Source organism: Procambarus clarkii, chromosome 78 (assembly GCF_040958095.1).
Source record: "Procambarus clarkii isolate CNS0578487 chromosome 78, FALCON_Pclarkii_2.0, whole genome shotgun sequence".
NCBI lineage: Eukaryota > Metazoa > Arthropoda > Malacostraca > Decapoda > Cambaridae > Procambarus > Procambarus clarkii.
Window position 1 is genome coordinate 18,455,442 of NC_091227.1, and position 25,268 is coordinate 18,480,709.

Sequence of the window (25,268 nt, forward strand, 5' to 3'; positions counted from 1 at the left end):
TTCCCAGGCATGCTCTAGTCGACTGCACCACGACATGGTCAAGGCTCATGATGTGTGTGTAAACAAATCCACAAGGGCCGTGACGAGGATTCGAACCTATGTCCGAGAGCATCCCAGATGCTGCCTTAAATGACTGAGCTACGACATGGATAAGAATTGCAACCAGAAATTCTACTGAATTTAGTTCATTTGATGCATCACGCTACTGTGATTTCTGTGTGTGTGATGTGTGTGTGTTGGAGAGAAATATATGTAGTAGACATAATAGAGGAAAAATAGATTGGTTACAAAGGCAGGGTCCATGGGCTAATAGTATAATAATAGTGAGAGTTGTGTGAACACACACATCCCTCATCATGGTTCCTGTGGCTTTGTTCATTGATATATCACGTTAATATGATATATACTCTGTGTATAGGTTATACTAGTGTTTGGGTGACTGGAGAATATTTAATTCAGCATAAAATGCAGCCAGAAAGTGTGTTTACATAAAATTCCCTACTTTTCCACGTGCTGTTACAGAAAACAGGGGCCACTATGCAACACCCTAGCTTACTGCTGAATAAGAAAAGATTAGGAATGGGAGCAGCAAAATATTCTTATAAGGAAAGTGTTATCCTACTCAGTTGCTCCCATACCTAACCTTATTCTCACAAAAGGCAAGAACAGGCAAAGAAAATTCATGGACTAAAAGTAAATAAGAAAGTCATAAAAAAAATGCCAAGGCATGGCTTGGGAATAAACTTGGCAGACCGCACTCTTACCCACAGAGGCAGAATCTTCTTTGTGTATTTTGTGTTCAACAAAAACATCAACCACTCATTAAATGTTAATAGTATGTGCATAGCACAAATATATGTCCATGAACATAAGTACAAGAAACAGGAAATGTTTTTCTTGTTTCACAGAAACAGGGAGAATCACCACTTCTGAAAGTACAAACTGACCAAGGACAGAGAATGCATCTTTTAGCAATATATGCAAGAGGAGGCCTAGCCTAAGGAGCTAGGCAGGTATTTTGGGATATATCCTAACTTAACTATCTGAACAAAAGACAAGGATGGATGAAGGAATTCTATGTCTGAGACATAAAAAGCATACAAAGACAAATACTGTTAGCCATGAAAACTATGGCAAGGCATAACCTTGAGGCAAACAAAATAAACCTCACCTCCGCTTCCCCACACTCACAGAAGGAATTGAATGTGCCCTGTACACAACACAAACACATAATACTGTACAAGGCATAGAGCCAATTACTGTACATTATTGATACTATAGTCTTAAAAGGCTAAAACTCCTGCTGGTGGACTACCAAATTTAAATTTAAAAAAGTAATTGGATGGATAATTAATATTAATAATACACGAACAGTACATACCCTTATGTCCTGGTACAAGGTTCCCAGTCCCATGAATGTAGCAGGAAACTCAAGAGGAGAATCTCCATTGCTGAAAGTACAAATTGATCATGCACAGAAAAGATAACTGGTCAACCGTCAGTTGACCAGTAGTGAAAGTACAGACAAAGGTTTTGTCTTCACATCCGAGAATCAGTCAAGCCCGGGCCGGGCTTGGGAAGTAGAAGAGCTCCCAGAACCCCATCAAGCAGGTATCCATCCAGCAGGTATTGGACTAATGCAATATAAGACTACTGCACAATTGAAACACTTAAGTTCCTAAGGTTCCACTAGCCAGTTAACAGAATAGTTGTAGTGCCCTGCTCATATAACCTTGTGCTGGGGCCTGTCGGTTAAGTGTGTGATAAGGTGGGGTTGGGGTACTTTGTTGTGGTATTGGATCTAGCTACCACTTGGTTGTGGTTGGGGGTAGTAACCTAATGGATCAATTAGTAGTTAGGGTGCTGCTTAGCTGTCCTTGTGACGCCAAGTAGTGCCTTGAATGACTTTGAGTTTTATGCCAGCATTCTGGGCTGGAGTGGGTATTATCCAGTGTCTCCCTAGCATTAGTATGATCCAGTAGGGACAGTTTGAAGACTGTAACTGCATCTCTGCTGCAGTGACAGTCCAGAATGTCAACTTGCATTGAGTTTGCTAAACCATAAGCAATGGTCAGTAGTACAATATTGTGTCTTAGGGAGCAACTGAGTGGAATAGCTCAGATAGATGTAAACCAACAGATTTGGACTGGCTCTAAATGGCTCTAAATTTTCATGCTGATCCAAGTTTTAATTTTTTTCTCACAATTAATGAGTTCAAATTTCAGTTCAAATTTTAAAATTGTTTGTATTACTGTATCCCTAGTCCTGCATCAAAAATTAAATCTATAACTAAAAACATGAAGAAATAATTACTTACTGACGATATTTTTGGAGTGGAGGAAGTGGTAGGGATTTATTTAAGTGTACAGGAAGCTTTTGTTTTCCTTTTTTTTATAAATAATATGATTGCATCCCTAAAAGTTCATACCATGTCCATAATGATATAAACTTCTGTTATCTATACATATGCCTTCTGTTACTGTTTGATTATTGAAATACAATTGTTCCCAATAAATGTTAAATCTGACTTAACTAAAAACTATTGTGTGTTATCAGGCAACTAGGATTATCAGTTGAGTGCTTTATTATGTTCTGTCCCAATTTCACCACTGCTTAGCTGAGAGCAGAGCTGTTCCCCTCCACAGACGTAAGTAACATTGTGCCACTAGAGCTTATGTTCCCCTAGGCTACACGCCTTCATATTTTGATCCAAGTATTCTTATTATTACAGAATTGTATGTTGCCTGAATAAGTTAAATAGTGATTGAAATATTGATGAATTAGTTGTTGCATTATTTAGTACCGTAAAATAATTCTAGCTTACCATTTTAGGATTTAAATACAGTACTTTGGATTTATTATAAAAATTAAATTTTATGTAAAAAAAATTGTTTTGCAGTTGCTACAGATGAATGTTGATAACAATTAGATAGTAAAATTTGGTACTATTCACTTTACTATTCATAGAGTACTATACTATTTGGTGATATACTATTCATAGAGTCCAGAAACAATAAAGCTAAAAAAAACTTAAATATTCCAAGGCCTAGTATATCATATATGTACTATTAGGCCTCATATTACACACCTATTATGTATTAGGCCTAGGATGGTTATTTTAGCTTTGGTTTGGTTTTATTAGCAACACAAAACCTTTTCTGGTTTGTCCAAATTCAGTATTACAGTACAAATACTATTTTCTACATGTCCATTACATCACTATATGTATGATGGTCCACATGGTTACTGTAAGTACTATCTAAACAGGAGGATGGGCTGTGATTGTTGACATAATGTGTTAGTGTCAGATGAATAATATATATAACATTGTGAATGTGAACCCACAATAAATATCAGAGGCTCAAACTCTCAAACTTATTACTCAAACAATTCTGTTGTGAGAGTAATTAGATCTGCTGCTCATAACTGCAAATAAAGCTGCTCCTTAAAAAATAAATAAATGTATTTTTTATTCTGTGCATGATCATTTTGTTGTAATGTTAATGGTTTATAAGCTAGTATTGAATTAGGTAGCCTAAGTACAGTATTTAAGTGTGTGAACTTGTATCTGGGTTTTATTATGTTGCTAATCTCAAAGGGGTAATAATTACTTGAGCTCTGTCAGGATAACCGTACCATTGGATAGGAACACATACGGTAAATTGGGATTTGCAGCTGTTGTTGTTTAGATTCAGCTGCTCGGAAACAAAACGTTCTAGGTAGCACGGGCTATAGTGAGCCTGTAGTGGACTTACCTGGCACAGGAGCGGGGCTGTAACTTGCAGCCTCAAGCTCAAGAAGCTACAAATGTAGGACAGAAAACATTAGATGCTTTATCACCCATAGGTTTATATACCATGGAACTGCCTACCTGCTATAAATACCAAGACATTAATTCAGTTCAGAATTCAATTGGAAAAATACCTCGGTAATAATGAGGAGACCTTCTTCAAGCACCGGCTTACTGTCCCTGTTAATGCTGCTAGAGAGATAGTGGCCTTCAGGTAAAAAGGTGAACTATCTTGAAAGTCTCGGTGCAAACTGGTGGAGGCAGACTCATTTGTATCCAGTAACAAAACTTCATTGTTTCCTACATACACATTGTATACATTGGTCTTTTCCCATATATGCACCATTATATGGTAGTTATTTTTAGCATGTGTGTATGTGTTAACCTCCAAAATGGAGTACTATTTGTTAATCCTCTGGCCACTGTAGTTAACTTCATTTGTGGGGTATCATTATTTTTATAAGGTTTTTATATCAGTGATGAAAATATGGTTATAATACATCTCTACAGATAAAATCTATATGGATGGAAAATTCTGCTACTGTTTTGCACTGTGAGTTAGAAGCATTGCAGGAATGTATCATTTAATCACCAAAATTTGTACCTTCACAACCAATTGTACCTATTTGTTCATATATAAATCAATAAAAATAGTGGCCTGTGGCTCTCTTAAAATAACAATTTGCCCTTTCCCATCAGGATTTATATTTATTCCTTGACGACATTCCTAGACAGAATAGCAGTAAAAGATTGGGTTGAGAGACTTCTTTTGAGCTGTGCCAGGTACAGGTACACATGCAGTATAGGCGGTGGTGCCAAGGAGTGCCGGACCAACCAGGCTGTGGTGGGTATGTGGGCCTGCGGGCCGCTCCATGCAACAGCCTAGTGGACCAAACTCTCACAAGTCAAGCCTGGCCTCGGGCCGGGCTTGGGGGAGTAGAAGAACTCCCAGAACCCCATCAACCAGGTATCAACCAGGTATCAACCAGGCACACACTTTTCTCATTAAGACTACTCATAGCCCAGCCGATAGAGCTTCGACGTCACACGTGTGGAGTCCACGGTTCGAGACTCCTACAGCCCAGATGAATGGAACATTACATTATTGGCCCCATATACAGTACCCAATCACTTGTTCCTGGGAAAACCCTGCTTTGGCTCCTTGAACCTATCTTCTAAAACATAGGTTTAAGGAGCATGACATAACATATTGTGTGCACATAACATGCACATAACAATTGTGTGCAAGATATATGTGCTGTATATTGTATATTTAAGCATATTGATGTTGAGTTACAAGCTTGGAAAGAGTTTTCTCTTGTATAAAGATATATTTCCTGTCTTGTTAAAAAAAGATTCATGATTATCTATCTTATAATGATTAATGATAAATATGAAAGGGACATTCATTTCCTTACTAGAAAAAAATGCGTATATCAACAAGAAAGCCACACACATCAGTGTTGAAATAAAGGAGCTGAATTAGTAATTGCCTGTAACTTGTGACCAAAATATGCAAAATTCCTTGGTTAGTTTGCTTATTTGTCGTGTTTGTGATATTCTATACAGGAGGAACATGTATAGCCTGATGTTGAGTTACTGTAGAGCAAAACTATAAGGATGGTCCTAAACATTGTAAGCATATGCTGGTCAGCTTGATCTTGGCTTTGGTACAGCTATAGACAAAATACATTTGTAAAAGATGCATAATGCCATTGTGACTGACGTCTGCAGTTGACCATTTAAGACAAACTTATTGACTTTTGAAATGGTTCATGTTCCAGATGATCCAGTGCCTGTAAACACTAGTATCAAGCTTGCATTGTATAGTGTAAGTTGCACAATGAAATCACAATAACTTAAGTTTATAGAATATAACAAATTTAGAAAGGACCATAACTTGGGAACTGCATATCAAACAATTAAAAAAATCAATCTAAACCAAAGATCGTTTAAATTGACTAAACATTATTGACGTGTATGTGAAAAACGTTTTAAGAATATTATCGTCCCATGTTTATGTTCTTTCATCATTCTTTTGTCACCTTTCTTGTCTTATTTTTAGCTATTTGGATGTTTACCTTGTTTTGTTCTTCATTTCCACTAATGTGAAGGGAATAAGGAAAAAGCCTTTATGTAGGAGTTTCAAGAAAAATATAAAACCTTATATTTTATTTTTGTGATCTGTTAATGTAAGTACCATTTAAAGTTCATAATTTTAAAGAAGACAATGTAATCTTGCAAATCCTTGGTTGATGGCGTGATTTTGTTATTGTTTTGTTCTGCATTAGTTTATGATTTATCATTTTGTTAACAGGCGTTGTGAAGACCCAAACAGCAGTAACAGAGAGGCACCGGACAACAGGTGAGAGGACAATCGGATAAACTGGGGATTAATGGTTATTGTGCCATGTTCAGTATTTTAGAAACAAAATTGTCATATACATTATATGTGATTGGGAATGGAGTACTGTACATATCTCCACTATGTGTAATATCTAGATTATAGTAGTCATGTATTTAATTTTGTGTCCCTAACTTACTTCTGTTCTAGTTGACTGTGCAATTACCTAAGTGTAAATACTTAGTGTTGTAGCAGGTGGAGAGCTATGCTCATGGTGTCCCATCCTACCAGTAATTTTTGTCGTGCGTGCGTGTGTGCATATTTCTTTGTGTACTTTTTGTCATTCTGTCTTGACCGCTTTCTCTTACCTATTGTGTCTTTCATTGCTTCTTTGTCCTGGCCGTCATTCTTCCATAATATTAAGGTTAAAGGATCAAGGCTGTATGAAGTGGTGTTACAAACTTAATTTTATTTAGTATACAATGAATACTATTAAAGGACAGTAAGACAATATAAATCACTTTGTTAAATCAAATTTCATTTTCATATGATTAACGTTTTCAGTTGCCAATGGCACCTAACAAAGAAAGGTGCACCTGTTATACTATGCACATAACTAGCTCTAGCTATCTCACTGCATTTATTATCAGACTCTTGGTTACCAAATCCTAAATATGTTAATTTTTCACATGTACATTTTCTAAAGGAACATGAGGTCCCATTGCATGATGTGTAGACGCACCAGATAATAGCTGTGTGCTGTGGCTGTCTGTCTCGTGCCGTGAACGTCGTCACCTGCATCAGGTTCACCAATATCTGAACCCTGTACAGTCATTATCACCGTTGGTTATTTTATCATCATTAAGTGATGGTGTGGATACAAACTGCATGGTGGTGTTGTGAGTTGTTGCTCCATGCACTAATAATGGTTGCTGTCTGAGTACTGAGGCCCTCACACCCAGGAGGAATGCTCACGATTTTTTTCCAAGATGGTATTAGTGTACTGCATCCTTGAGGAAGTGGATGAGAGCCCTGTGTACCCATGGGAGTTTTAAATCTTATGCAATATTTTAATAAAGTCCTGATTGTTACCCTATTGGAATACTGTATATTATTTTTGTTAGTGGAGGATGTGTTTCTTTGCTCATATCTCATTTCTCGCCCTAAAAGGGACCAGTAGTGGCTGTACTCTCTTGAGGTTAGGTTTGTATGATTTAGATCTACTGTACATCATTCCTTTTGTTCAAGTGTGCTGTTACTGGTTTGCTGAAGTATTTGGTATCCTCTTAAGATTTCTAATTTGGAGCCACCATTATTCTGTATAAATAAGGTTTGCCCCTCCCAGCTGATCTGCGGGAGATCAGAAAGTCAACTACAGGCATATCCTAGAGTTCCTGACCTGTGAAAGATTTCCAGCTTACATGCTAATGTATGGCTTTGGGCTAGCTTTTGTTCAGGTAGCAGTATATTTTTCTAGAGGGTTCATGGTAGCCGCACCTCTCAGGACTGTGTTCAACCTTTCGTTTTTTGTCCCTTCAGTACTATTTCACTCTCTTCATCTTGCAATCTTAGTTGTACTTTAGGAAACAACTGAGTGTTCTAATTAAAAAGTGAGGCTTTGAGTGTATATTTGTACCTAATGTGCATAAATTTTATGTTTTGTTTGTTGTATATGTTTGTCATATTTGCTCTTGAAGCTGTGTGAAAATTTTTTTGGCAAGACGTGTGTAGTGGTGGTGATGGTGGTTTCATGTGGTGACAGTTGGGGGGGAGGTAACTTAGCGTAGTACAGGTGGTTAACTCCTGCATTGCGCACCTGTTTTTTGGCAAAAACTTCATAGTGCAATTGTTAAGGACATATTTTTGTTGTTTTTTGTAAATGTACAGGTAAAGTTAATGTCAAAATATTTCCAAACTCAACTATTTTCATTTCAAAACACAAAGAGTGATGACAACAATAAAAAAAACTTAAAATATAGCCTAATTAAAAAAAAAATAGTACAACTCTCAGAACGAGATTTCTCGGTTAGCACAGCACAATGGTTAATGAGAGTGTACCAGGGTGGTTACTGTTGATGCTGAGGAAGGCTTGCAAGGGCCTAGGGTTTTTGTTAATTCAGCCTCTAGCAGTCATTCCAGGCTGGACTAAATGTTGTCCAGTCCTTCTCTAGTACCATCATGACACAGCAGAGATGTTAGAATGGCTCCCGATGGCAAAAGTGTGGAACGTTGACCTGCCCTGACTGTCACAATACTGACCTTGGAGCCCAAAAGGGTTCTCATTAGCGATCAACTAAGGTGATCAGATAGTGGTTTTCATATGCCTGCAAATCATTACTTTTTGAAGACCCAAGAGAAGCTGCCACAATGCAGTATTCTTATGCCATATCATTTTTTTGAAGAAAAACAGCAAATTGAGAGTAGACTATTGAAGATGATGTTTGATCTGCAAGAACTTTATATACAAAAAAGTCCCCTGCAAAAGTCAACTCTAATGTATGACGGTCTACTCTGAACTCAGTATTTCTGTAGATCATATTTTCTGTTTGCATTATTGTCATTGTGTCCTTAGGCCTTATGTATTTCATCATGCTGTCGTTTTTGAGCTATGGTTTATGTAGAAAAATATGAAAATGAGAGTAGACCTTGTATACGTGTGCCATAATCTACAAATAAAGTTCACTCTTATCTTTGTATTTCTCTATAGTTTGGTCAGCACAATTGTGCTCTCTTCAATCAGCTGTACTTTATGCCACCATTTGTAATTACAATATTAAGCTGAGACACTAATATATAAACAAATATGTAAGTGTTCTTTACTTCCATACATCACCAGTGCCATGCATCTTGTATGATTGAAAATTATTACTCGTGTATGATGTGATGTATGTAACTTTTTTCTTAGTTTTAATGGATATATATAGCATTGATTTTGTTTTAAATGTACAGTACAGTACTTCTAATAGCATTTGCTTGGAATGTCTGCAGTTTAAAAGTAAAAGTGCATTTTCTGTGTAAGCACTTACTTTATAATATTCATAAGAATATTTACTTGCAAATTATGTTTTACTTTATCAGGTATGAGTGGCAGTGAAAGAATAAGAGCAAGGCTGGAACAGTTGGATACGTTAGATGAAATTGGCGGTGGAGCAGTGCGTGAGGTTGGAGGACTTACCCAGGATGAGTTTACTTATCGTCTGAATGGCCTCAAGCAAGAACTCATCGAGTCATGGAACTCTGACCAGCGTGTTAAAGCTCTCAAGATAGCTATTCAGGCTAGTAATTTAATGTTAAAATAATTATGTAACAAGAGATAGTTTGTTTAGCATTGGATGTGATACCAAAATTCTAGTACAGTATGTGAATTATTGGTGAACCCTCAAAATAACCCATTAACAAGCAGCGATATACATTTAGAATATAATTCTTGAAATTGATTGCCATATTTTTGTTGTTAACCCCCTAACATGCAGCTGAGAACTTGCACTCATAATTACCTACGCCTGACAGCTGGGTGGACAGCGCTTCGGATTCGTAATCCTGAGGTACCGGATTCGATCCCCGGTGGAGGCGGACACAAATGGGCAAATTGTTTCTTTCACTCTGATGCCCCTGTTACCTAGCAGTAAATAGGTACCTGGGAGTTAGACAGCTGCTACGGGCTGCTTCCTGGAGGAGGAGGCCTGGTCGAGGACCGGGCCGCGGGGACACTAAACCCGAAATCATCTCAAGATAGCCTCAAGATAACCTTTGCACAAAACAAACAAAAATTATCATGAGCATAGCTCTTGTCCTGTAACAACACCTAGGTAATTACACTTAGGTAATTAACACAATTGTCTTTGTATGAAATGGGTGATGAAAGAAAACTAGTGTACATATCTTCAATCATATTTTTGTTTTAAATTTTACAGTGTGTGAAGTTATTAAGCCTGTCTGCACCAGAGCATTTCTACCCTAGCAAGTTTGTCCTTGTGATAGATATCTTGGACACACTAGCTACACTTGTCTACCAACGACTCAAGCTCAAGTCTGAGACTGGGAAGTAGGTGTATTATAATTATTAATGAATAGATGCTTTTATTAACAAAAACCTATAATTTTTAAGTAGTGACTTAAAGTATGTGGTTCGTCTAACTTGAGCAGCTTACTTTAACACGTTTACATTCCTGATATGTTCTCTTACCTGTATCCTTTAGAGGTGTTCTGGGTATGAGCGATTAGGTAGAGCTTTCAAAGGGGAAAATTTATAATTACTATATTTCATATTTGCACAGCAGTTTATTATGTTATTTTTGTTTACGTGTAAATGTTTAGAAATGATTGCTCTGTTTTATGGTAAAAAGAAAAATAGGATGGTATTTGTTATTACATAAACTGTGATAAAACATACTTTTCCTGCTGTGCAGCAAGTCAGCCAGTTTTGTCATATTTATACAAACAAATTGTACAGCTGTTTATCATAAAACAGCTTCACTTTCTAGTGTGTGGTTTGGTCAACATATTTCAGCTAGGTTATTGTGACTCCTCGTCTACTCATGCATTATCTACATTGTTTTTATTAGCTCTTCAGTTACATTCTAGTTCATAACTTCACACTGCTCTCCTTAGTTTTGCAGCTGGTGGGAGTAGTGCTGGCAAACTGGAGGCCCAGGAGACAGCTCGGAACTGGTTCTACAAGTGGCTTCCATCAGAGAACTCCTCCCAAGACTTTATCTTGAAGCTGCTCTTTTGCCTTGTTATTCCATCTTCAATGCTCAGTAAGTCTACATGCTAGTAAAGGTGTAATTTATTATTTTTTTTCATGTGCTAAACATTTATTTTAGTAAGTAAAATGAGACATTCAATCTTTCTGTTGCTCCTTATCATTTGTCATAAGACATTATTATTCATTTATCATTTTGTGTCCCTAACTCCACTTTGTACATCCCTTCACACCTATGATTATAAAGTAATTGAATCCTCTTTATATTCTATAAGTTTTCAGAATTGCATACATTTTCAAATTATTGATGTCAATCTTCAAGATTTCCTATTTATAATAACAAATCATCTTCATAAAAAAAATCAATCTTTCAATGCATATGTAAATCACTTTCCTAAGTAAGTTCTAAGTACGACTCTGTACTTCTACAGAGTACTTCTCTGTAGAAGAAGTACTGTACTTCTCTGTGCTTCAGAGTTCTAAGTTCACTGCTGAAGCATAATGTTACTGACCTTCAATTAGGCTCTGGCGTGGTCAGGGTAGGTTAACATTCTGCAACAGTTCAACAAGGAACTTGTCAAACTGCCTTCACCAGAACATACTGGCCATAGGTAGATATTGGAAAATACTCAATCCAGTCCAGAATGTAAACTTAAATGGTTGTGTCCTGGCAAGTTACCCGAACTCCTAATAAAGATTTCTAACCCATCTTCTCCTCGGATCCTAGGCTAGAGGAAAACTCACCCTTGGGCAAGTACCAGATGAGCATAAAGTTTATGCTCATCTGGGGGTGCAAAATGTGTAAATAGGTGTGGGGAGAAGAGGTAACAGGAACATCATCGGCATCCCTTGACACTTTACCCGACCCAGGAAGAAGTGGGTCATCATGAAGAAAGCTTGCCCAAGACAATATACTGGTAGTGCAGGCACGAAACCATGGAGAGACTAAGGAGGCAGATTATGTAAGAATATTCAGTAACTCCCGAAGTACAGATGTCGCCACAGGGTATAACCCATGAAGAACATTTTCTGTGAGGTGAACAACTGGATGATTTTGGGTCCCTGGAGGAGCCTATGGCTGAACCTGCCAGACCATGCTTAGCAACTGGGAATGAACAGTGCAAGATACCCTTGTATGAGGATTGCAAAGAGTGGCTTCAAACACAAGGCAAGATGCTAAATGAGGATTGACACCACAGAAACTACATGCAAGGTTTGCCAGAGAATCCAGAGGTGATTACCTAATTACCTAAGGTAATTTCCTCTGGATTCTCTCAAAAACTTTGCATGTTGTTTCTGTGGTGTGAATCCTCAATTTAGCATCTTGTCCTGTGTTTGAAACTACATGAGGAGTAGGGTCGAAAGATAAACCAGAAAAAACACTTTTGGGGGCAGGATTAAGAGCCAATGCTGAACTGGCGAAAGTGGAACTAGGAAAGTATGCAGGCTGCAACACACTCCAGCTTTTGGAGGATCATAAGAGAAACTGGACTGGAGGAAATACACTCATTTGTCTCATTGATAACACTGCAAATGAGGAAAGTATCCACAAACAGGGAGCTGATGGCTCACAGTTGGTGAGTTCCAACTGAGGAACATTGAATGTGTCTCTGGCCATTGAGAAAGCTAGAAGATAAGCACTAACTGGAATTACTGAAAGGAAGGAGACACATTTAGTGAAAAACATTATTGAAAAAATTTATGAAGTCTAGGTGCAGAGCTGGTCTTCACGCAAGAGACACTGTGGAAAGCAAACCAAATGACCACTGGTTCCTCAACATGGAATAGATTCCACAACAACAGTATTCCATGATATAGGCAAGAGATCAAGACTGAGCCCAAACTGGCGGTGTTGGGTTAATGCCCAAGGCAAGAAGACACACATATTTCTACATAAAACTACGGTACTGTACTGTATTTTCAATTTACACTCAATTCCATTATCCATTAATTTTCTGACATTAGCATTGTTTTGTTAATAAAATTTTGCACTGGAATTTTCCAAAGTTAACAAATTTTCTTCACTTGAGAAAATATATAAAATGGAACAAAAGAGAGTTCCATTTTTATCCTTACTCTTTTCTAAGGGAAAAAGTCACATATTACCTATAATTTGGATATGTATTGCCTTTTATATATTTTAATAATCCTCAAGTAATATTGTAAACAACTTATCTTGTATCTGTTTGTGATCCTTGTTCACCAATTATATAATTTGTCTTTCCATTATTAATAGAGAAGGAGAACAGGCTCTTGCAAGATTATCTCGGATGATCCGTGGAATTGGTGATCCTCTGATGGCTGCTTATGCACGAATGTATGTGTGCCGCATGGGCTTTGAGTTGCACCATCACTCACTCAATATATATCAGAGAGTATAGAAGATTTTCTGCATGCTCTGAAGCAGGTATGTTTTTGTGTACATGGCCTGTTTACTTGGGCTTATCTTAAAATAAGAGGCTGGCATTGGTCTCTTAATTCAGGTCTTTCAATGATGCTTGTATGCATTCTTGTAATGCATACAAGCCAGTCCATGCCATCAAAGTAAAAATTAGGCGATTATGATCTACTTATTCTACAGGCATTTTAAAGTCGCATTCTTTCTTCAGTCTAGTATTAAAGCTTCTTAATTTTTAGACAAAATTAGTATAACTAATTTATTTTGTTAGTCAAAATGTTTACAATTCTAGGGACCTATGGCCAGAAGGAGAAGCAGACATGAATATGGGTGAGGATAAGGATTCTCTGGCCGTTCGTGTTTTTCTCTCCGCCGCTCAGGTGGATGATGCAGTGTCTGGCCAGCAGTGCCCCCCACCACGTCCTGCAGGTAAGCCATATTGTGAATGGCAACACTACTGGGAAGCACAGTGTAATGACGGCTTCTTTAGGAATTACCAACTTCAAGGGGAGTCAAGCTGGTTTACTATATTTATGCAAAAGCATACCGTTTGTGGTAGAAAATCTCTGGTTAAATTTCATATTATAGCTGCAAATAGATTAAACTATTTTAAAGAGCAAATTAAGTAAAATGTCATTGATGAGAACATTTTAATGAATTCCTGGCTAATAATAATGATGAAACTGGATTTAACTGAATTGTACCCAAAGCACAACTTTTGCTAAAAGGTTAGACTAAAAAGTGTCGGGTTGTAACGCATTAAGAAATTCCATGCACAACTTCCCTGTGGTCTACTATCCCTCGAAGAAGGCTTAGGTAACAATGAGGATTTTCTTGGGCAGGTTTCACAATAATTTTAGCCCAGAAGTTACAGTATGAAATGAAAAAAGTGGGGCATTAGGTACACTAGATTCAAGCATTGTTGCTTTTAGATTATGTTACTGGTCAACCTAATATATAACAATCTGAAATCTTCTGATGGAACTATAACATGCAAGGCTTTACAACCCAAAATGAAATGAGAAATTATATTTCTCTGATACAACCTTTGGAGCTAGGCATTATATATACTTTAAAAAGGTATTAATGTAATTATGTGTTGGTATTTGAAGTGGAGGATGATTAGTGTATAGAGATAGGTAAAGAGCAGCAAAACATTGAGAATATTATAAAGATAAACGGTTAAATTGACTACTAGGAAAAGCTTTGGAAATAGATCAAGGTAACAGCTCTAAAGTGGACCTTGGATAGGTTCCTAAAACTTCTGTCCCAGCTCAGGAGTCTGAATGTGAAGGCTTTGAGGTAGAAATCTTTTGAATGTTTGTTCACAGATGTTGGCGAGGAAATTACCTGACAATGCAAGAGAAAGGTTAGACTTATGCAAATGTCCCAGGTTTTGTATTTTGACACCAGTTCATTTTCTGGCAGTGTGCAGGAGAATGAACTGGTTCACAAGAAAAAGAAGCTAAAATACATACCTTAAATAATGAAAGGATTATTGTAAGTTTATGGAACTGATGATCTGTAGAATGGTTTGTTTTTGGCATTTAAAGTACATGCGAGGGCTTTCTGTCAAGTTGATTAGATCAGGTAGGCAACAAACTCTATAGCTAAAGCAGGACTAGGGGGCAGGACCTGGTGGGACCTTGTAGGTGGAATCAAAAAGGTCTTGAGGTAGTCTAGTAGGAACTCAGAGGTAGGGTCTAGTAAGGACTCAAGGGCACAATCTAGTAGGGATATGGGTAATATTTAGTAGGACTCAGGTAGGACCTAGTAGGAACCTGGGGCTAGGATCTAGAAGGGTTTTCTGATTACATGGTAATCAGCGCATACATGTAAACACACTTGGGTGTATGCAATCAGTGTCGGAAAAATTGTTCTCTGAGCACAACTTTGTGAATACTTCAGACTTACATTTTGGTAAGGAGAATTGTTTAACTATATATCTGTTATTTTTCAGAACCTTTATACTGGAATAAAGTAGTAAATGTAGCTACAATGTAGGTGCTAAATGATGGATTATTTGTGGAATTATATACTTAATTGCATAGTAGAATGTTAAACTTCATGAGGTGGTAAATAATAAAGTGGTGTATTTATTATCAGAGTGTCCTTCGTCAGTGTGAGGGAGGAGAGGGCTTGGGTCAGAATTTACTTGTTTCTTGCCGTGCTCACCACGTTTCCTAACCACTTCGTAGCCTCGCAGGCACTTCCTCTCACCCACCTTATAGCTGGTTGTTCCTCTCCAGGTTAGTGTGCTTACCATATACTAACACCATTTCATGGTCTGTGTCAGTTTGATTGGAAGATCATCTTTACCAACAACTTTTATATTTGCACATTACAGCCTGTAGACACTGCCATTCCTGGAGGAGTTCCCCATGTAAAACCATCCATAGACCTATTAATGTATCCTTAGGTGGTAAAAATGTTTTGATATACACTGTAAAATGTAGTAAAGTTTACTGACGAACTATGAACGCAGTAATGTAGAATACAAGATTTTTCTTAACTTACAAAGTCGTAGATGAGCAGAATTCCAGAATAAGTGGCATGTACGAAGAACACAGGCAAACTTAAACCGAATTATTATAAGATGTGCAATTATGACATGATTTTGTTCTATTAAGCGGCAAAAACACCTAGATATTGTGTTATTTACCCAATAGTACCAAATACCAAAAAAAACTCCTTTTCCAAAAATCTCAATTGATTAGGTGGAGGGTGATTGCATTGTACAGTATACAATATTATATAACAACAGAGTTGAGTAATATTAAAACTTGATATTTCAGGTAAAGTTGAGCATGAACTGTTATCAGCCCTCGGTGGGTGTGTGAACCAAGCTGCTCCTCCCCAGCACCAGCAGCTCCCACTTCTGAACGCTGTGTGGAAGCTCATCGCTCGTATACCTCGAACCAAGGATTACCTCTCTACTGCTGGCATATGGCTGGAGTATACTGCTAAGCACTTTACAGTAAAGCCCTTTAAAGTTTTGGGTCTGATAATCAATAGTATGAGGTAGAATATCTTGTTAATTTTTGCAATTTCATCCATAGGTTGTACAATACTTGTACTCTAATTGGTATTAGTTGGCTGCCAACTAACACCAAATTACATTCTGGCATCTTTGAGAACACTACAAAACATACAATATACTGCCCAAGCCATCATGGAAACATCAGAGTGGCAAACAGCTACAATGGGCCTACTGGCCCATAAGTGTGGTGTTTCACCTTCACCTTTGTCATGGGGTTGTGATACTTGTTGTGGTATACTCAATGTAAACCTACCACTAGACTGTGCTCCAGGGTTGCCTTATTCATTTCAAACATACATTCTAGCAAGCCCTCCAAGGGGGTTGGGTCAAGGCCCAGCCCATAGGGAAAGTATTCCCACAAATTGACCTGCTTTTGGATGTGATAGACCCCACACTTGACAAAAGGAATAACTAGTATGTATACTTACGTTTTATTAATCCCAGAATCCTTTCCACGACAAACTGGCACTGCCTGTTCACATTACGAGTTTAGTAGTTTTTATGTTTATTTAATGCAGGCTTGGTTACAACGGTTGGTTGCAATATAGTGATGTGTCTGCGGTCTATCCCTGTGCCCACGACGTTCGTAAGTTCGTCGTAGGCATAAGGTGGTTGTTTTGGGATTCCTACCTTTCTGGGTGCGTGACCTAGTAGCTGGCAGACATAGACTACTTCCAACTACACCGGGGGGGGGGGGGGCTATAGGCCATTGCTCCTCGTGTCTCTCTTGAGGGCCCAGGTTCTGGCACTGGTCCCCGGTAGGCTTAGAACTCCATCGATTGACTGTTGCCATGGTCTAATATATACACATCAGCCTGGTATAGCTCCGGGAAGCCTCTGGGTCTCACCCAGAAAATGGTGTTTCATTACATTCAACACTTTTGTTTTTGTTTGGTACCAACTCTCTCATTGTAACTTATACATTCTGGGTAAACCTCAGAACATAGTATGGTAATTTTTCAAATATTGAACTTAAGATTATACATGTAATAAATGAACATAAATTCCATGGATCTTTATTTCTGAACAGTATTACTTAGTTCTCCTACCACTTCCCAACCATGAATAGATTTGTATTCACTAATGGCAAAGATGAGAATAAACATTACCATTTATTTGTTCATGGGGGAAAAATTGTGGAGATGCAAGTCATGTGTATCATTTGAACGTGTCATTATGTAAGAATGTAAACCAAACTGTGCATAAACATGCAGAAATCTGTGCCGGCTTAATGTTGGGAACCCAGTGCTTCCATGTAATAAAGTTTTAAAGTGACTACAGTGCCAACTATGCAGATAGTAAATGACTCGAATACAAACTTTGTTGGATAGTGAGAGTTGATTACACAATGTGTGTAAATTATTTATAGTTTTGCTCATCTGAAGCATTTTCTTTACAGTCAGTTGAAGTTACACCCTGCTTGGAGATGTTCTGAAACATGTTGGGGCAGATGGGAGCCGTGACCAGGCTCATTATCCTGCACTCCTGGCTCTGGTGTCTACTGCTCTTACCAACTCCACCGATCCTCACTCACTCTTCTCCATGGTGTGTCTCTTGGTATTATATAATTTAAATTATAGCTTGGCATAACACTGTCCTCAATATATTGTATATGTATTTTCAGAGATGTCTGATTCTAAAAATGGAAAGCTATATGGGATAAAACATTGAGGCCATCCCATGTATGGCCTTATCTAAAGTACTGTATTCAAAACTTTGTAATAATGTAGCTCTTTAAACTAAAATTGTTTTGCATTTCATTTTGTAGTAAAAATTATTTTTCTACAATTCTGGAAACATTAAACACTTTTGATAGGTTAAACAATCCAGCACCAGGGAGTTGAACAAGATTGTTTAATTTAGCAGTTATTTAAGCTTGTGTTTTATTGTTTCAGAAACACTTTGTGGGTCTACTGAATGTGTTTTCAACGAGACAGTGTGAGTGCAGGTGATGGAGTGACACGCGGAGTGGTTGAAGCACTGCTCTCTCACCACCCGGGCAACTTCACAGACCCAACCTTAGTGCAACACCTTCTTACTCTTTGTGGTGCACTCCACGACTCCATTAAGTAAGCAACTGATATTTCTGTGGAGAAGCCCTGCTGGCTCCCTGGAGATATTGGACTGATATTAGCTAATATTAGTACAGGGCTTCAGTCATATGGAGTTGTCATGCTACCGGGGACCAGTCACCGAACATTTTCCCCCTCAGAGAGGTGAAGGGAGGCTGACGGCTTCAACAGTGTCAGTTTGGACAGCTAGACAAGAGTAATGCTTCCAAGATCAGGGTGCATGTTATCGAGTGAAGGTCCTTCTATGCGGGGCATTCCTTACCAACAATTTCACCTTCTCCAGAATCACTTTAGTTGTGGAAGTCACTTCTGTGCTAGAGCAGCACTCTAAAGGTTCTCCATCAATAATATATTTGAATAGGGGGCTTAATATAGTAGGAACTTGAAACTGTATCTATGCTGAGGGCACTTCAATAGTGTGGCAGTATTCAGAAGGGTTTTACGTGAACACTGTGGTAAAACAATCAACATTAATTTACAAACTTGCCTCTAATCTACAGGGAGCTTGCATTACTTTGAGTGGTGTCATTAAAGTTACTATCGCTTTATAGAGAGACTGGATGCCTCTCTGACCTGATCATATGGTTTCTTGTGGACAATCCTGTCTAATACTTTAGACAACCACTCATAGACACTGCTTTCCTATCCAGTTGTAAGGGAAAAATTGCGAGTTTTCTCTGGACACTTGGGGTCGTAAATGACACGCACAATCAGCAAACAGTAATGACCTGCCAAGTTGACAGTCACTCTAGCATGAATACTAAATGCATTGTATGTGTAACATACACATTCACTCTTGACAGGTTGAATAATTGTGATTCCACACAGATAATCACTTCTTTACCCTCATTCTGTCTGTACACTCAAATCTCCACCTGTTGCAGGTGTTTAACACGGTGAGTAAGCCTTCGCCTGATCAGCAATTGGCGTGAAGATAGACAATAAACCAGTGACACTTGGAGTTTGTACTTAAAATAATGCTTGCCTCAATCATTTATACACCCTCTTATACACAATGTTTGTTGCTGTGAGGGAAAGTCGATGAGAACCTTGCAGGTGGTACGAGTCTTGGTGCCCACAGGGGCTGTGGCTCAAGAAGCATTAAGAGTCCTTAGCTCAGAAAAAATGTAGAATTTATGTGCTTTGTTTACAGTGAAATATACTTTTTTTTGTTATTTCCAGTGCTTTAACAACAGATGATGAGAGGCGACAATTGTCCCAGCTGATTATATCTTTATTCGGCAAGTTAATTTTGGACGGGATTTTGAGCAGCAATTAGATTTTTATGTAAATGCTCGCGCCGCCTTCTCCAACCTTGACCCAGTGCTGGTTTCTCTTGTACAGGTAAATTTAGAGAAGTAATATACAATGCTGTATAATCGAAGTGACCTTAATACTATGTTACAACTCATCTTCCAATATTAATAGCACCTACAGCTATTATAGGGTAGAATGTACAAAATATGTACTGCTGTACCCCCAAAAAGTTCATATTTTATACTATTAGAATTCTAAATGGCATAAAAATAAATCAAATAGTATCCATAATCCTCACCTAATCTGTCAAAGGCCTAAATAAGCAATTTTTTGCCTAACATATACAATCTTGTGTCAAATTTTGTACTGGACTAAGCCAAGAAAAGTTAGATTTGGTTGTTGTCTTCATTCTCTATCACTCTACAAAATTTATAGAAGAAAACATGGACTTTTGTGCATGTGCTACAGTGCATATTTATACTTCTATCCATAGTAACACTGGGTACTTCCTTCCATAGTAGCACCAGGTATTTTCCATCCATAGTAACATTATGTACTTCCATAGTAATGCTAAGTACAGTACTTCCATTCATAGTAACACTAGGTACTGTACTTCCATCCTAGTATAATGGTATTTGTGGATAAGAAATACCAGTCATGAGTCAATATTTATTAAGGGCAACTTTAGGTGTAAGAGCTTTGACAACTCTTGTTATTAATGGTTATCTGTAAATAATCTCGCTTCCGGAATGTTTGCTCTACTGGTCTCACTCATTTAGTTAAGTGTGTTAGTCTTAGAATAAGGTATTTCTTAGTACTGAGTGGTATTTTTAGGAGCTGTTTTATGGTAACATTTAATGAAAATTGGTGAATGTATTAGGAAATTTACATTGAATTGGCTAATTTTTATGATATAGCCAATTATATTTACCACAGGACAATATTATATATTCTCTGCTATAGTTGGACCTTGCAGTGAAAGATAAAATGGTAGAATTTAATAACAGATGATATTTTGCTTATAAAATGTTCAGCAAATCTAATCTATATCTGATAAAATAGTTACAGGCAAAATAATACTTTTTATTAAAGTCTACCCTCCTGGTGTTTCTCCATCATTGTCAGTAATTTGTGTTCCTCACTACCTGGTTATACTTCAGTTTTGATATGCTGTGTTTCAGTGTGTGTGTCAACTAGCAATGGCAACTTGGAAAGTGATGCACGGCCAACACTCTGGCAAGACAGGCTCATTTGTTCGTGCGTGTGCTGCGTACTGCTTCATTACAGTGCCTTCATTAGCTTCCTCCGTGATGCGCCTCAAACTCTACCTTCTCTCAGGGACTGTAGCATTATTAAATAACTGCTTAGGCCAAGGTAAATATTTCCTGATTATATCTGAACTTTCATTGCATTGATTGTAAACAAACACCTTTTTCTGGTTGGGCCTCGTGACTCTATGGTCCCGTTTCCCCACCTTTCAAGGTTTGTCAGTGAGCTTTTTCTGTGCTCCAGACCGAGCTGTTGACATGGGGAGTCGGGGCTCCTAGTGATGTTGCCACCTGGTGATGGCAACCTGTAATTAGTGCTTTTGACCTAATTGCTTGGATAGTCAGTGAAGTCATTTGTTGCTTTGTTTCTCTTCTATCTGTGAACCTTGTGGTTGTTTTACTACGCTTACTTTCTGGATGTTTCCTTGGTGAAGGTGATCATAACAATTCTCTCCTCCCTGAGCCTCTGTGAGAGGGGTGCAGGTTCTGGCTCTGGGGCCAGATTCACCAAAGCAGTTATGCAAGCACTTACGAACATGTACATCTTTCGCCAATCTCTGACAGCTTTGGTTACATTTATTAAACAGTTTACAAGAATGAAAACTTGCAAAATCAACTGTTTAATGATTGAAGCAAAGCCGCCAAAGATTGAGAAAAGATGTACAGGTTCATAAGTGCTTGCATAACTGCTTCGTGAATCTGGCCTCTGGTCTCCTGTAGGCCATTAAGGACTCGTGATGTGACTTGTGTGTGACTAGGAGCCACTGAGGTCCGACCAGAAAGAGGCGTTATTACATTCAACGCTGGTATTTTTTTTTTTACTTTCTATTGGCACCACTTATCCTGTTTAGCAGGAATTTCCATACCGAGTGCTTAGCTAATCCATTGCAACCAACATCAATTGAGATGGAATCCTTTTTAATTACATTCAATTTCCTAGATGACCAAACCCTGTTAGAAAAGGAATTCACTGTTGTTGATAAAATCATACTTAACATGACTGACAGTGTGACATGTACATTGTCAAAAATGCATATGATACTTATGTCCTTTCCAGTACATATGTAACACAAATCAGTAGCTAAAAATTCAGCTTAAGTTACTGTCCAAATTAGCTGGACATTTTCATGTATTGTATAATAATTCATATTTCCAGGAGATGCCTGCATGAAAGCTGCTATCAGAGAGGTGTTGGAAGTTGAAGGCTCTGCAGAAACGGGCCCAACCCCTGATGTTCTGGCGGTTGTTGGTTGGCAACTTAGCTTCTACCCTAGTTGCTACACCAGATCCCCCTGATGCCTCTCCACCACTGTACTTGCTTCGTGGTCTTACTAATGCTTTACGATCCAACTCTTGGCAAAAAGATACAGACATTCAAGCTGTCTTGTCAATTTCATTACTCCATGCTCTCTCTGCTGCATCTCAGGACACTTTACCTTACCATATTCACTCGGGTAAATTTTAATATTGTTTTATTGTCAGTATCAGTTTCTGCTTTTATATATATGTATATGTCCCCTTCCATTGTTGTTGTTGTTGTTAAAGACTCGCTACCTGGAACAAAAATTCCAAGCAACACGGGCTGTGGTGAGCTCGTAGATAGTTATTGTCCCCTTCCAGAAATGTGTGTAGGAAAGTTTGAAGTTAGAAAGTCTTCTCTTGAAATGGCAGTTTGTGTTCCAAATGATGAGTAACATGGATATTTATACTAAAATAATTTTTGTATTCAGTGATAATAATTATTAATTAACTGGTGTATGCCCTACCTTGCTAAGTATAGTTGAAAATTAATAATACACGCAGAAAAGGGGAAAAAATTCCTAACTTGACACTATTATATTAATATAAATACAATGTTTTTTTTATTTCAGTGGAGGGTAATGACTCACTGTACGGAGGAGATTCACAAGTACAGCAAGAAGCAGAGCAACTTTGTACAGCAATATTACATAATATTCTCTCTTATATGCAGGTATGGTAATAACAACACACTCTGATATTTATGGAAATAAATAATGTGATAAAAGGACTGAAATTGGTAAGATAAATATTGAATGATGAGCAAGGTGAGGACACTAGGACAAAGTGTGCATGTGAAACTGGCTTTACAAGAGTACAATCTGGGTTTAAATATAGGACATGGAGTTTGGAAGAGGGAGTGAAATTAAATATGAAGCATCAAAGGGTGGAGGTATAGTAAGCTGCAATTTAATTATGAGTAAGTGTATGTTAGCTTGAATGCCTTGTTCAAGGCAACTGTGGTTCCATCACAGAGGAATACACTTCTCTGTGTTAGTACTGTATTCCTCAGTGCTAGTGATGCACTCCAAGGAGCTAGTGCTATACTCATTGTGCTAGTGCTGCATTCGTCGGTGCTAGTGCTAAACTCTTCAGAGATAGCACTACACCCCTTGGTGCTAGTACAGTACTGCATTCTTCGGTTCTAGCATAAGTTAGAAAAAAGTGCATATATCTAATGAATTTTAGTCTTTATAAATGTTGATCTAGTGTACTAGTGTATTTCCTTGATACTCTCCCAACATTGCAGAATTAAAAGTTAACCCAGAAATCCAATTTGTTATTTATTATTATTTATACTGTATCATCTGTATATAACACTGCATGGGCAAAAATTCTTGCACTGACAAAAATTTATGTCTGTAGTGAAAAGTTGCAATTATCCTCATTTTAGGGAAATAATTATAATTATATGACAGAGCCTAACTGGAATTCACGAGAAACGTTGTGGAACGCTGGCCCTGACGTTGTTGTGGTGTATAGTGACATGGTGCGACCTCACCCAACCCCAGATGATGAAAGTGGCCTCTCAGATGTGGTCATTGGTGCTTAAACATAGTCATCCAGAAAGTGTGGTTAGTATTAACTATGTTCCTTACTATGTCATGATATTGTGTGAAGTATGTTATTGACCTGTGTTCCATACTCTATGATATGTAAAGTGTATTATCTATACATTAACATCAGATACTTACATGGATAGAAAAAACTAGATAAGAATAGGTGCAGCTAAGTTGCATGAAATGGTAGTTCCAACCCTAATTTATGGTTGCAACACTTTGGTATTGTATGAATGAGAAAACATACAACTCTGAACAGTAGAAATAGATAATCTGAGAAGCATTATCTACATTTACTATTATGAGAATAGATAAAAAATGAAAAGCTCATGGAGATGGAGAGTGCAACTATCAGTTAACTATAATATTGAGTAGAGTAATTGAAATCTGAGGATATGGGCATACTGAACAAATGGTTAGACTGATGAAGCGAGTGTATTAGTGAACTTGAGATGAGGAGAGGAAAGCTTGGAAAAGTGGACAGGCCCAGTGATTATACAAGGCAGTGGTAAGTGAGTATTAACAACACACAAGGGACAATGCTGGGTGGAAGTGATCTGTAAGGAGGTGTACTGACAAATCATTTGAAGCCTTTTATACCTGGTCTTGTGAAGCAGTTGGGCACTGATATGGATGATTGTTGGAAAGCAATTGTGCTTGTGTGTGATGCTATATACAGTGAATGATACACTGAATGAAAAAATAATGTTTTCTCTTTTCATATATGTAACCTACTTTCACAATATTGATCTCTTTTTCTCTTCAGGCCAGTGCCTTCCTGCCCCCATGAAAGTGGAGACTGGGTAACATGAACTTGAAGCAAAGTGCTATGATAACCACTTGAAATTATTTATTTTCATTGCTTATCAAGCTAACAATTAATTTTTTTATGTAGATGTGCACTGCATACATTCCTACCCTTCAAGTTCTTGTCCAAGTATTAAATATAAGGCACATCTTGAGTTAATTACAACATTAAGATTTCAGTGCACTTCATGGTAACAGCTGCAGTTACCCGGTCTCCTTGGTTATGAAGCATAGTTGCTGTTTTTGTTTGGAGAGATACATGTGCTTTCTTCACACTTGAATCCCTAACTGATTTGATGACATCTTTTCTAGGTTCAAGCGAGGGACTGGATATCAAGACGTTCTGTTCAGTATAAAGATGGAAGCCTGGCTCAGCTAGTTAGACAGTGCTAGGTATAGAAACTAGTACAATGTCTATATAATTTATGAAGGTAATAATGCAGTTAGTGATACTTTAAGATCATTTGCAATGAAATTTGATCTTTTCTGGGAAGGGGGGCCTCTTCAGCTCCCCGGAGTTATCCGGGCTGATATAAATGTATTAGACCCTGGCATTAGTCAAGCGAATAGAGTTCTAGGCCTACCAGGGACCACGAGCCAGAACCTGGGCCCCCCTCAGAAAGGCACAAAGAGCAATGGTCTATAGAAACCGGTTTCCCTTCTTCCCTGTTCCAAGATGCAGATTTCCCAGGTCGTCTGCAGGGTTATTCGGTCCAGCCAGCCTGCGGT

At 38.0% G+C, this 25,268-nt stretch overlaps 1 pseudogene; it reads left to right on the top strand.

The window, feature by feature from the left end:
- LOC138357385 (VPS35 endosomal protein-sorting factor-like) overlaps positions 1-25,261 on the top strand; it is a 33,722-nt pseudogene extending 8,461 nt beyond the window's left edge.
- Positions 25,262-25,268: the final 7 nt, after the last annotated feature.